A 14,099-nucleotide genomic window follows, 5' to 3' on the forward strand; every position below is an offset into this window, starting at 1 on the left:
CTTAGAGGGATTCACCAAAGAAATAAAGTGATATTATAAATTCTAGCAGCAACTGTTAAACTGAAGTAAAATAATTAAGTTTTTCTTGAAATGCCACATTCATAGTTAAAAAGGTTCAGTGATAATTTACACTGTTTATAGTTTATAATGGTCAAAGACTAGTAATTAGACACAAAGGTATTGTAAATTAATAAAATAAATGATTAAAACCTTTTTTTAGACAGCATGGTATTTGAAACTAAAACTAATTATTTGATTTCATAAGATTAATAGTATGTTTTAAGTATTTGCTATAATAAGAAAACATATTATTTAAACTGACAAGTATTATTGCTTGTTCATGACTTTACTGTATTAATAAGAAGATTAAAAGCTGGAAGCAGTATTCGATTTAATTAAAAGGGAAAGTGGTACAGTTTATTTCTCCTTCTATTGAACAACAAGACCTCTAGACATTATGATATCCATTGAATTATAGAATTTTAAGGGTGTTGTGTTATGTTTTTGTGTTAAGTTTGTAATAATATACTATAATGTACCTTGTTGTTAATCCACTATACTATTGTCTAATGATGGTAGATGGAGTCCTTATAATGTGGTTCTTTGAAACTGCTCTATTGCTAAAAGGGGCCTCTCTCCTTATCCCGATGAACAGGCTGTAGAGAAAGGAGGGGGTCTTATTGCATTCTACGCTAGCAAAGCTGCAAGTCTTGTAGATTTGCAATTTAGGGTTTATGGAATTAGTGGTTTAGCACAGATAAGAATATATCTTGAAATAATATGCAAAAATGATGGCTTAACAGACATTGATAGGTCATAGATCTAAAAAAGTGTTTGCACAGACTTTGGCCTTGAAAAAACAAGACTCTGGAAAACTGCTTGGAATAGCATATTTAGAAGTCAGATACAGGTCAGAGCCTGGTTAGTGCATCTTTTAAGGGATAAATAATTCTAATGAAAACTATTACCACTTAAACTTAGTGAAACTAATTGACTTAAATACTGCACGAGACAATCTTTTGTCAAATCCTCTGTTAGACAATGGTATATGGAATTAAAACTGACTCATTAACAAAATGATGAAACAATATGAGGTTAAAAGAAACACATGCCTTTAATTTAGCAAAATATAATGAATTAGAAGATGATGTCACATATTAAGAACATCTCTCATATATAACACATATAAAAATAGTGTTTTGCATGCACATATAAACAGTAGTGTTTTTATATTATATTATAAACCAAGATCCTGGGAACTTTGGTTCACTTAACTTTTCAGATAAAGGAGGGGCTCGGAGGAAAACAAGGAATGAGATCATAGAGTTGGACAAATGTGAAGTTTTGAATTCATTCAGTACATGACACCTATTCATTCTGAAAAGTTAGTCCGGAACTTTTGAAAACCATTATTCGTAAAAGGGATAAGAGCTGTCTCACCAGATTAATGATTGGATTTAATTGAGGCGTCCCATGTATTCCAATGGGACGAAAAACCTATATAACTCCTAAGTAATTACAATGGAGTACCACACTCATCCCAGACAGGGTAAGGTGGTCCATCTTCTGCAAACTTTAAATACATAAGTCTGTCAATTTCTTGGGTGCTATATTAGTCATCTGGATATATTGCGGGTCAAGAGCGTAATAAAAATACCCCACAAGGAGTAGTAACATCTCTGTCCTCCTAACGTCTCCCCTGAGATAAGAGTGTATACTGAGCTAAATGGAACAGAGTACATACAGAAATCTGAACCTACGGATTTTGTGACAGTAAGCAAACTTGTTAAATTTGCATATCTCCCAGCTGTCTCTCTGATGTATAGCTGTGCTCACTTCTTTATTAAACGTGAGTTTAAACTGTTATTATTATTATTATTATTAATATTATTACCTCTGACCGTATAACCTGGCATCATTCACTCCTGTTCCTGGAAGAATGGCCTCCAGCTGAGGTAGTTTCATCAGTAATTTCTTGTAACTGTTTTTAAACTAGATGACCACTACATCGTGTCTAAAGGTATAATTGCAAGAACTGTGTAGTTATGTATTCCTAATAATCATTGAGTGCAATTCTTAAACCCTAACTCTGACCCTAGCCCCGAGTATTAAGCCCCCTCCTCTGAGGTGTCAGTTGCATTCCGCGCTGTGATACGAAACGGGACCCTGGTCAACCTGCAAGTCTTTTGGTATGCTGGCCAATCCGGAGGGCTCAACATCATAGGTAACATGTCAGTATTTGCATATCTTTCCCAGCCGGTTTGAAGGTGCAGATGTGCAGACTTCTTTATTCAGCCGCTTTCTGCAAACGTGATATCCTCAGAGTTTGTAACCCTCTGCGTGTTGATTGTGGACAACCATGCATATACGCAGAGCAATTGGAAACAATTGGACTATGCTTGACACACCACAACACCAATCGCTCTTTAGCCACTCGCTGTACATAGAGGCGCGTATCAGGTAAGCACCGTGTGTTCGCTACGGCAGCACATATACTAAAATTGGAACGATACAGAGAAGATTAGCATGGCCCCTGCGCAAGGATGACACGCAAATTCGTGAAGCGTTCCACATTTTGGTCTTTTTTGTCGTTGGGAATAGTACTGTACCTGCCTTGGAATAACTACCCTGGTAGAACCCGAAACATTGAAGCTGAACCTGAACCCCAATCCTAACCCAAGCCCAAAACCAAACCCAAACCCCAATTTGATTAGAGGAGCACCCTCAAAATGGAGCGAGGTAACCAGTGGTGTACCACAGGGATCAGTATTAGGACCTCTGCTATTCCTAATCCACGTTAATGATTTAGATTCTGGTATAGTAATGTCACAGGTGACAGTGAACTAGTTATTCCATGTAGTAAAACATTGGACTCCTTTGCATGGAGGATCTCAGTAAGCTACAGTGCACGGTTCATCAACTGATTCAGATTCATTTATGTTAAGTTTGCTACTGATGATGTGGAAAAGAACAGTAATTGAGTGCCCAAAAATATGAATCACAGTGAGTTTTGACCTCCTTTAGAATTCTGGATGGAGCGCATACCTTGCAAAATGACCCGGTGTGAACAAAAGGAAATATATAGAAGTAATATGTACAGCTAAACGTGTCCAAGTATCTTATAGGAATGAAGTCAGACCATGGAAATCCACACCTGTGCTGGAGAAACATTGGATCAAGGGACTTCTTGTGGAAACAACTAGAGCGAAACCTGGTACAGAAGCTGAATCCTGCTGGGAACACATGGATATGCTGGACATGTCCTAGGCGATTTCAAATATGGAATGTACTTTGACATAAAAATGAAGTGTTAGAGGTTTTTTGAAGGAAGGATAAAGAGGGAGTATCCATGTACCGCCAGCAGGTGGCTCTCTTGCTCCATGAAATAGGTCAGTCTACACATGTTTTTAATTAAGTACTTAGTAATCTCGGAATAAAAAAGCACCATTCCGGCTAAAAGTGAACGTTAATCACACCTACAAACAAGATAAGAAAGAGATTCTTTACCACAAATAAATGAACATTAAAACTGAACAGCCAAGGTCTTAAGAAAAAACCTGTCTCAGCTGGATTTTGTATGAACAAAGAACAGGGTCAAGCCTAGTTCAGTCATTATAAAAAATATAAGAGTTGAATGCAGTTATACTGGCCTGTATTTGGATTTAAATCTTAGAGGGATTCACCAAAGAAATAAAGTGATATTATAAATTCTAGCAGCAACTGTTAAACTGAAGTAAAATAATTAAGTTTTTCTTGAAATGCCAAATTCATAGTTAAAAAGGTTCAGTGATAATTTACACTGTTTATAGTTTATAATGGTCAAAGACTAGTAATTAGACACAAAGGTATTGTAAATTAATAAAATAAATGATTAAAACCTTTTATTAGACAGCATGGTATTTGAAACTAAAACTAATTATTTGATTTCATAAGATTAATAGTATGTTTTAAGTATTTGCTATAATAAGAAAACATATTATTTAAACTGACAAGTATTATTGCTTGTTCATGACTTTACTGTATTAATAAGAAGATTAAAAGCTGGAAGCAGTATTCGATTTAATTAAAAGGGAAAGTGGTACAGTTTATTTCTCCTTCTATTGAACAACAAGACCTCTAGACATTATGATATCCATTGAATTATAGAATTTTAAGGGTGTTGTGTTATGTTTTTGTGTTAAGTTTGTAATAATATACTATAATGTACCTTGTTGTTAATCCACTATACTATTGTCTAATGATGGTAGATGGAGTCCTTATAATGTGGTTCTTTGAAACTGCTCTATTGCTAAAAGGGGCCTCTCTCCTTATCCCGATGAACAGGCTGTAGAGAAAGGAGGGGGTCTTATTGCATTCTACGCTAGCAAAGCTGCAAGTCTTGTAGATTTGCAATTTAGGGTTTATGGAATTAGTGGTTTAGCACAGATAAGAATATATCATGAAATAATATGCAAAAATGATGGCTTAACAGACATTGATAGGTCATAGATCTAAAAAAGTGTTTGCACAGACTTTGGCCTTGAAAAAACAAGAGACTCTGGAAAACTGCTTGGAATAGCATATTTAGAAGTCAGATACAGGTCAGAGCCTGGTTAGTGCATCTTTTAAGGGATAAATAATTCTAATGAAAACTATTACCACTTAAACTTAGTGAAACTAATTGACTTAAATACTGCACGAGACAATCTTTTGTCAAATCCTCTGTTAGACAATGGTATATGGAATTAAAACTGACTCATTAACAAAATGATGAAACAATATGAGGTTAAAAGAAACACATGCCTTTAATTTAGCAAAATATAATGAATTAGAAGATGATGTCACATATTAAGAACATCTCTCATATATAACACATATAAAAATAGTGTTTTGCATGCACATATAAACAGTAGTGTTTTTATATTATATTATAAACCAAGATCCTGGGAACTTTGGTTCACTTAACTTTTCAGATAAAGGAGGGGCTTGGAGGAAAACAAGGAATGAGATCATAGAGTTGGACACATGTGAAGTTTTGAATTCATTCAGTACATGACACCTATTCATTCTGAAAAGTTAGTCCGGAACTTTTGAAAACCATTATTCGTAAAAGGGATAAGAGCTGTCTCACCAGATTAATGATTGGATTTAATTGAGGCGTCCCATGTATTCCAATGGGACGAAAAACCTATATAACTCCTAAGTAATTACAATGGAGTACCACACTCATCCCAGACAGGGTAAGGTGGTCCATCTTCTGCAAACTTTAAATACATAAGTCTGTCAATTTCTTGGGTGCTATATTAGTCATCTGGATATATTGCGGGTCAAGAGCGTAATAAAAATACCCCACAAGGAGTAGTAACATCTCTGTCCTCCTAACGTCTCCCCTGAGATAAGAGTGTATACTGAGCTAAATGGAACAGAGTACGTACAGAAATCTGAACCTACGGATTTTGTGACAGTAAGCAAACTTGTTAAATTTGCATATCTCCCAGCTGTCTCTCTGATGTATAGCTGTGCTCACTTCTTTATTAAACGTGAGTTTAAACTGTTATTATTATTATTATTATTAATATTATTACCTCTGACCGTATAACCTGGCATCATTCACTCCTGTTCCTGGAAGAATGGCCTCCAGCTGAGGTAGTTTCATCAGTAATTTCTTGTAACTGTTTTTAAACTAGATGACCACTACATCGTGTCTAAAGGTATAATTGCAAGAACTGTGTAGTTCTGTATTCCTAATAATCATTGAGTGCAATTCTTAAACCCTAACTCTGACCCTAGCCCCGAGTATTAAGCCCCCTCCTCTGAGGTGTCAGTTGCATTCCGCGCTGTGATACGAAACGGGACCCTGGTCAACCTGCAAGTCTTTTGGTATGCTGGCCAATCCGGAGGGCTCAACATCATAGGTAACATGTCAGTATTTGCATATCTTTCCCAGCCGGTTTGAAGGTGCAGATGTGCAGACTTCTTTATTCAGCCGCTTTCTGCAAACGTGATATCCTCAGAGTTTGTAACCCTCTGCGTGTTGATTGTGGACAACCATGCATATACGCAGAGCAATTGGAAACAATTGGACTATGCTTGTCACACCACAACACCAATCGCTCTTTAGCCACTCGCTGTACATAGAGGCGCGTATCAGGTAAGCACCGTGTGTTCGCTACGGCAGCACATATACTAAAATTGGAACGATACAGAGAAGATTAGCATGGCCCCAAATGGAGATTAGATAAAGGGGTATTCAGAACAGAAAATAGGAGGGTCTGGACCAGCTTCCCAGTAATGTTTTTGAAGCTGACACCCGGGGATCCTTCAAGAAGCTGCATGATGAGATTCTGGGGTCAATAAGCTACTAACAACCTATTGAGCAAGATGGGCTGAATGGCCTCCTCTCGTTTGTAAACTTTCTTATGCTCTTATGTTCTTAACACTAACCCCGGCTATTAAGCCTATCTCCTTCTGAGGTGCAGTAACATTCTGCACCAACAGAGGGGGTGGGACCCTGGTCAACCTTCTACGTAACGGGTCAGTATTTGCATATCTCCCAGCTGTCTCTCTGATGTATAGCTGTGCTCACTTCTTTATTAAACGTGAGTTTAAACTGTTATTCTTATTATTAATAATATTATTACCTCTGACCGTATAACCTGGCATCCTTCACTCCTGTTCCTGGAAGAATGGCCTCCAGCTGAGGTAGTTTCATCAGTTATTTCTTGTAACTGTTTTTAAACTAGATGACCACTACATCGTGTCTAAAGGTATAATTGCAAGAACTGTGTAGTTCTGTATTCCTAATAATCATTGAGTGCAATTATTAAACACTAACTCTGACCCTAGCCCCGAGTATTAAGCCCCCTCCTCTGTGGTGTCAGTTGCATTCCGCGCTGTGATACGAAACGGGACCCTGGTCAACCTGCAAGTCTTTTGGTATGCTGGCCAATCCGGAGGGCTCAACATCATAGGTAACATGTCAGTATTTGCATATCTTTCCCAGCCGGTTTGAAGGTGCAGATGTGCAGACTTCTTTATTCAGCCGCTTTCTGCAAACGTGATATCCTCAGAGTTTGTAACCCTCTGCGTGTTGATTGTGGACAACCATGCATATACGCAGAGCAATTGGAAACAATTGGACTATGCTTGACACACCACAACACCAATCGCTCTTTAGCCACTCGCTGTACATAGAGGCGCGTATCAGGTAAGCACCGTGTGTTCGCTACGGCAGCACATATACTAAAATTGGAACGATACAGAGAAGATTAGCATGGCCCCTGCGCAAGGATGACACGCAAATTCGTGAAGCGTTCCACATTTTGGTCTTTTTTGTCGTTGGGAATAGTACTGTACCTGCCTTGGAATAACTACCCTGGTAGAACCCGAAACATTGAAGCTGAACCTGCACCCCAATCCTAACCCAAGCCCAAAACCAAACCCAAACCCTAATTTGATTAGAGGAGCACCCTCAAAATGGAGCGAGGTAACCAGTGGTGTACCACAGGGATCAGTATTAGGACCTCTGCTATTCCTAATCCACGTTAATGATTTAGATTCTGGTATAGTAATGTCACAGGTGACAGTGAACTAGTTATTCCATGTAGTAAAACATTGGACTCCTTTGCATGGAGGATCTCAGTAAGCTACAGTGCACGGTTCATCAACTGATTCAGATTCATTTATGTTAAGTTTGCTACTGATGATGTGGAAAAGAACAGTAATTGAGTGCCCAAAAATATGAATCACAGTGAGTTTTGACCTCCTTTAGAATTCTGGATGGAGCGCATACCTTGCAAAATGACCCGGTGTGAACAAAAGGAAATATATAGAAGTAATATGTACAGCTAAACGTGTCCAAGTATCTTATAGGAATGAAGTCAGACCATGGAAATCCACACCTGTGCTGGAGAAACATTGGATCAAGGGACTTCTTGTGGAAACAACTAGAGCGAAACCTGGTACAGAAGCTGAATCCTGCTGGGAACACATGGATATGCTGGACATGTCCTAGGCGATTTCAAATATGGAATGTACTTTGACATAAAAATGAAGTGTTAGAGGTTTTTTGAAGGAAGGATAAAGAGGGAGTATCCATGTACCGCCAGCAGGTGGCTCTCTTGCTCCATGAAATAGGTCAGTCTACACATGTTTTTAATTAAGTACTTAGTAATCTCGGAATAAAAAAGCACCATTCCGGCTAAAAGTGAACGTTAATCACACCTACAAACAAGATAAGAAAGAGATTCTTTACCACAAATAAATGAACATTAAAACTGAACAGCCAAGGTCTTAAGAAAAAACCTGTCTCAGCTGGATTTTGTATGAACAAAGAACAGGGTCAAGCCTAGTTCAGTCATTATAAAAAATATAAGAGTTGAATGCAGTTATACTGGCCTGTATTTGGATTTAAATCTTAGAGGGATTCACCAAAGAAATAAAGTGATATTATAAATTCTAGCAGCAACTGTTAAACTGAAGTAAAATAATTAAGTTTTTCTTGAAATGCCACATTCATAGTTAAAAAGGTTCAGTGATAATTTACACTGTTTATAGTTTATAATGGTCAAAGACTAGTAATTAGACACAAAGGTATTGTAAATTAATAAAATAAATGATTAAAACCTTTTTTTAGACAGCATGGTATTTGAAACTAAAACTAATTATTTGATTTCATAAGATTAATAGTATGTTTTAAGTATTTGCTATAATAAGAAAACATATTATTTAAACTGACAAGTATTATTGCTTGTTCATGACTTTACTGTATTAATAAGAAGATTAAAAGCTGGAAGCAGTATTCGATTTAATTAAAAGGGAAAGTGGTACAGTTTATTTCTCCTTCTATTGAACAACAAGACCTCTAGACATTATGATATCCATTGAATTATAGAATTTTAAGGGTGTTGTGTTATGTTTTTGTGTTAAGTTTGTAATAATATACTATAATGTACCTTGTTGTTAATCCACTATACTATTGTCTAATGATGGTAGATGGAGTCCTTATAATGTGGTTCTTTGAAACTGCTCTATTGCTAAAAGGGGCCTCTCTCCTTATCCCGATGAACAGGCTGTAGAGAAAGGAGGGGGTCTTATTGCATTCTACGCTAGCAAAGCTGCAAGTCTTGTAGATTTGCAATTTAGGGTTTATGGAATTAGTGGTTTAGCACAGATAAGAATATATCTTGAAATAATATGCAAAAATGATGGCTTAGCAGACATTGATAGGTCATAGATCTAAAAAAGTGTTTGCACAGACTTTGGCCTTGAAAAAACAAGACTCTGGAAAACTGCTTGGAATAGCATATTTAGAAGTCAGATACAGGTCAGAGCCTGGTTAGTGCATCTTTTAAGGGATAAATAATTCTAATGAAAACTATTACCACTTAAACTTAGTGAAACTAATTGACTTAAATACTGCACGAGACAATCTTTTGTCAAATCCTCTGTTAGACAATGGTATATGGAATTAAAACTGACTCATTAACAAAATGATGAAACAATATGAGGTTAAAAGAAACACATGCCTTTAATTTAGCAAAATATAATGAATTAGAAGATGATGTCACATATTAAGAACATCTCTCATATATAACACATATAAAAATAGTGTTTTGCATGCACATATAAACAGTAGTGTTTTTATATTATATTATGAACCAAGATCCTGGGAACTTTGGTTCACTTAACTTTTCAGATAAAGGAGGGGCTCGGAGGAAAACAAGGAATGAGATCATAGAGTTGGACAAATGTGAAGTTTTGAATTCATTCAGTACATGACACCTATTCATTCTGAAAAGTTAGTCCGGAACTTTTGAAAACCATTATTCGTAAAAGGGATAAGAGCTGTCTCACCAGATTAATGATTGGATTTAATTGAGGCGTCCCATGTATTCCAATGGGACGAAAAACCTATATAACTCCTAAGTAATTACAATGGAGTACCACACTCATCCCAGACAGGGTAAGGTGGTCCATCTTCTGCAAACTTTAAATACATAAGTCTGTCAATTTCTTGGGTGCTATATTAGTCATCTGGATATATTGCGGGTCAAGAGCGTAATAAAAATACCCCACAAGGAGTAGTAACATCTCTGTCCTCCTAACGTCTCCCCTGAGATAAGAGTGTATACTGAGCTAAATGGAACAGAGTACGTACAGAAATCTGAACCTACGGATTTTGTGACAGTAAGCAAACTTGTTAAATTTGCATATCTCCCAGCTGTCTCTCTGATGTATAGCTGTGCTCACTTCTTTATTAAACGTGAGTTTAAACTGTTATTATTATTATTATTATTAATATTATTACCTCTGACCGTATAACCTGGCATCATTCACTCCTGTTCCTGGAAGAATGGCCTCCAGCTGAGGTAGTTTCATCAGTAATTTCTTGTAACTGTTTTTAAACTAGATGACCACTACATCGTGTCTAAAGGTATAATTGCAAGAACTGTGTAGTTCTGTATTCCTATTAATCATTGAGTGCAATTCTTAAACCCTAACTCTGACCCTAGCCCCGAGTATTAAGCCCCCTCCTCTGAGGTGTCAGTTGCATTCCGCGCTGTGATACGAAACGGGACCCTGGTCAACCTGCAAGTCTTTTGGTATGCTGGCCAATCCGGAGGGCTCAACATCATAGGTAACATGTCAGTATTTGCATATCTTTCCCAGCCGGTTTGAAGGTGCAGATGTGCAGACTTCTTTATTCAGCCGCTTTCTGCAAACGTGATATCCTCAGAGTTTGTAACCCTCTGCGTGTTGATTGTGGACAACCATGCATATACGCAGAGCAATTGGAAACAATTGGACTATGCTTGACACACCACAACACCAATCGCTCTTTAGCCACTCGCTGTACATAGAGGCGCGTATCAGGTAAGCACCGTGTGTTTGCTACGGCAGCACATATACTAAAATTGGAACGATACAGTGAAGATTAGCATGTTGAGGGAGTCTCGCTCCGATCTGACGCGATCCAGTTCAGCTTCCAGAGAGCTGGACAGAGGGAGGGGGACAAATCTGAAGTGGGGGCGTGGAAAAGACACTTTTGCTTTCTACTGCCGTGCCACGGAACTGTTATTATTCACAAAGCAATTCCGTTTCTCTAAATCATGTGTCAGATGTACTAAATCACACACATGCACACACACACACACCCACGCACACACAGAGTGAGACACGCACACACACACACACACACAGAGTGAGACACACACACACACCCACGCACACACAGAGTGAGACACACACACACCCCCACGGAAACACAGAGTGAGACACGCACACACACGCACACACAGAGTGAGACACACACCCCCCACGCACACACAGAGTGAGACACGCACACACACGCACACACAGAGTGAGACACACACACACACCCACACACACACAGAGTGAGACACACACACACACGCACACACAGAGTGAGACACACACCCACGCACACACAGAGTGAGACACACATGCACGCACACACAGAGTGAGACACACACACACACCCACACACACACAGAGTGAGACACACACCCACACCCACGCACACACAGAGTGAGACACACACGCACGCACACAGAGTGAGACACACGCACGCACACACAGAGTGAGACACACACACGCACACACAGAGTGAGACACACACCCACACCCACGCACACACAGAGTGAGACACACACCCACGCACACACAGAGTGAGACACACACGCACGCACACACAGAGTGAGACACACACACACCCACGCACACACAGAGTGAGACACACACCCACACCCACGCACACACAGAGTGAGACACACACGCACGCACACAGAGTGAGACACACGCACGCACACACAGAGTGAGACACACACACGCACACACAGAGTGAGACACACACCCACACCCACGCACACACAGAGTGAGACACACACACACCCACACACACACACAGAGTGAGACACACATGCACGCACACACAGAGTGAGACACACACGCACACACAGAGTGAGACACCCACACACCCACGCACACACAGAGTGAGACACACACCCACACCCACACACACACAGAGTGAGACACACACACACCCACACACACACACACACAGAGTGAGACACACACACACACAGAGTGAGACACACACACTAAGACATAGTGAGACACACACACACACACACTAAGACATAGTGAGACACACACGCACACACACCTCTTGTCAGTTTGATCATCTTGCTGTTTCAGACGCTGCACTTCTGCTCTTAAAGATTCCAGTTCAGCTCCCTGGCACTGCAGCTGTGAAGAAAGCATCACGTCAGCAGCGTCCTCAGGAAGCATGTTTCTATTTCAGAGCGTTACGCTGCGTTACGGGGGGTCTCTGTGCTCTCACATAACTGGGGCTTCTGATTCATTGTTTAATAAAGGAAAATAAAACCAAATGTAAAGGAAATGTAACCTCATTTTCCAGTCTCTGAGTTTCCTCAACTTTCTGCGTCCAGATCTCCTGAGAAACGGCAGCTCTCTGAAACAATCATTCATCTGGGTTACAACTGGCAGAGAAAAAACACTAACAAATATGTGAGGCTCTTAAACTGCAAGTGACGTGCTGAAGGAGCCTGCTTTTAAAAACAAGAAGAACATGTGCAAGCGAGAGGAGGCCGTCCTCGCCCGACACCGTCCTGTTCAGGCAGTTTGACTAGAGGCCTATAACTGCTGACCTGTGCTTGCTCCAGCTCTGATTGGATGGAGGGTGTGAAGGACCCGGGTTCTGTGAAGCTGACTTCTTCCCCCGGTCTCGAATTCGAGTCTGCAGGGAATGGTTCAGGCTCCGCTGCTCAAACAAGTCAGCCCTGCCCTGTAAGAGCTGGCAAACAGAACGAATCAAGGGCATCAGTGTTCAACACAAACAACACTTAAACAAACAGGCTTGGAATACCACACAGCTGTCTGTAGACACTGTAATAACAAATGCCAGTCTGAGACTATTAGAGCTCATTTATTACATTTCTGTGTACATGTGAACTTCAAATTCCTTACAATGCATTTCAATAGGGATATGAACTGGGTTTTATTTGAGAATGCGATAGCTCTGTGTAACCCTCCTAAGTGTAATTAAAACACAGATTTCTCCATCTCTCCGTCTCTGTGCCTCTCATTCTACACTCCCTCTCTATTCCTCAGCCTCTCTGTACTCTCCTCTCTCTCTTTCTCCTCCTCCCTCTCCTGCTGCTCCAGCACTTTCTCCCACAGAGCCTCGGAGATGCTCCTCAGCCTCTCTGTCTGTCCTCACCTCTCTCTCTTTCTCCTCCTCCCTCTCCTGCTGCTCCAGCACTTTCTCCCACAGAGCCTCAGAGACGCTCCTCAGCTTCTCTTTCTGTCCTCACCTCTCTCTCTTTCTCCTCCTCCCTCTCCTGCTGCTCCAGCACTTTCTCCCACAGAGCCTCAGAGATGCTCCTCAGCTTCTCTGTCTGTCCTCACCTCTCTCTCTTTCTCCTCCTCCCTCTCCTGCTGCTCCAGCACTTTCTCCCACAGAGCCTCAGAGATGCTCCTCAGCTTCTCTGTCTGTCCTCACCTCTCTCTCTTTCTCCTCCTCCCTCTCCTGCTACTCCAGCACTTTCTCCCACAGAGCCTCAGAGATGCTCCTCAGCTTCTCTGTCTGTCCTCACCTCTCTCTCTTTCTCCTCCTCCCTCTCCTGCTACTCCAGCACTTTCTCCCACAGAGCCTCGGAGATGCTCCTCAGCCTCTCTGTCTGTCCTCACCTCTCTCTCTTTCTCCTCCTCCCTCTCCTGCTGCTCCAGCACTTTCTCCCGCAGAGCCTCAGAGATGCTCCTCAGCCTCTCTGTCTGTCCTCACCTCTCTCTCTTTCTCCTCCTCCCTCTCCTGCTGCTCCAGCACTTTCTCCCGCAGAGCCTCGGAGATGCTCCTCAGCCTCTCTGTCTGTCCTCACCTCTCTCTCTTTCTCCTCCTCCCTCTCCTGCTGCTCCAGCACTTTCTCCCACAGAGCCTCAGAGATGCTCCTCAGCTTCTCTGTCTGTCCTCACCTCTCTCTCTTTCTCCTCCTCCCTCTCCTGCTACTCCAGCACTTTCTCCCACAGAGCCTCAGAGATGCTCCTCAGCTTCTCTGTCTGTCCTCACCTCTCTCTCT

The 14,099-nt window shown here is 40.7% G+C and overlaps 2 non-coding genes and 1 pseudogene across 2 annotated transcripts; all 3 read left to right on the forward strand.

The window, feature by feature from the left end:
* Positions 1 to 2,471: 2,471 nt before the first annotated feature.
* LOC131708238 (U6 spliceosomal RNA) lies at positions 2,472 to 2,578 on the forward strand. Its single transcript, XR_009311319.1, has one exon. It is a non-coding gene; the product is annotated as a U6 spliceosomal RNA (small nuclear RNA).
* Positions 2,579 to 6,141: 3,563 nt separating this feature from the next.
* LOC131708146 (U6 spliceosomal RNA) lies at positions 6,142 to 6,204 on the forward strand (annotated as a pseudogene).
* A 993-nt stretch (positions 6,205 to 7,197) lies between these two features.
* LOC131708239 (U6 spliceosomal RNA) lies at positions 7,198 to 7,304 on the forward strand. Its single transcript, XR_009311320.1, has one exon. It is a non-coding gene; the product is annotated as a U6 spliceosomal RNA (small nuclear RNA).
* Positions 7,305 to 14,099: the final 6,795 nt, after the last annotated feature.

This window comes from Acipenser ruthenus, chromosome 40, assembly GCF_902713425.1.
Source record: "Acipenser ruthenus chromosome 40, fAciRut3.2 maternal haplotype, whole genome shotgun sequence".
Lineage (NCBI taxonomy): Eukaryota > Metazoa > Chordata > Actinopteri > Acipenseriformes > Acipenseridae > Acipenser > Acipenser ruthenus.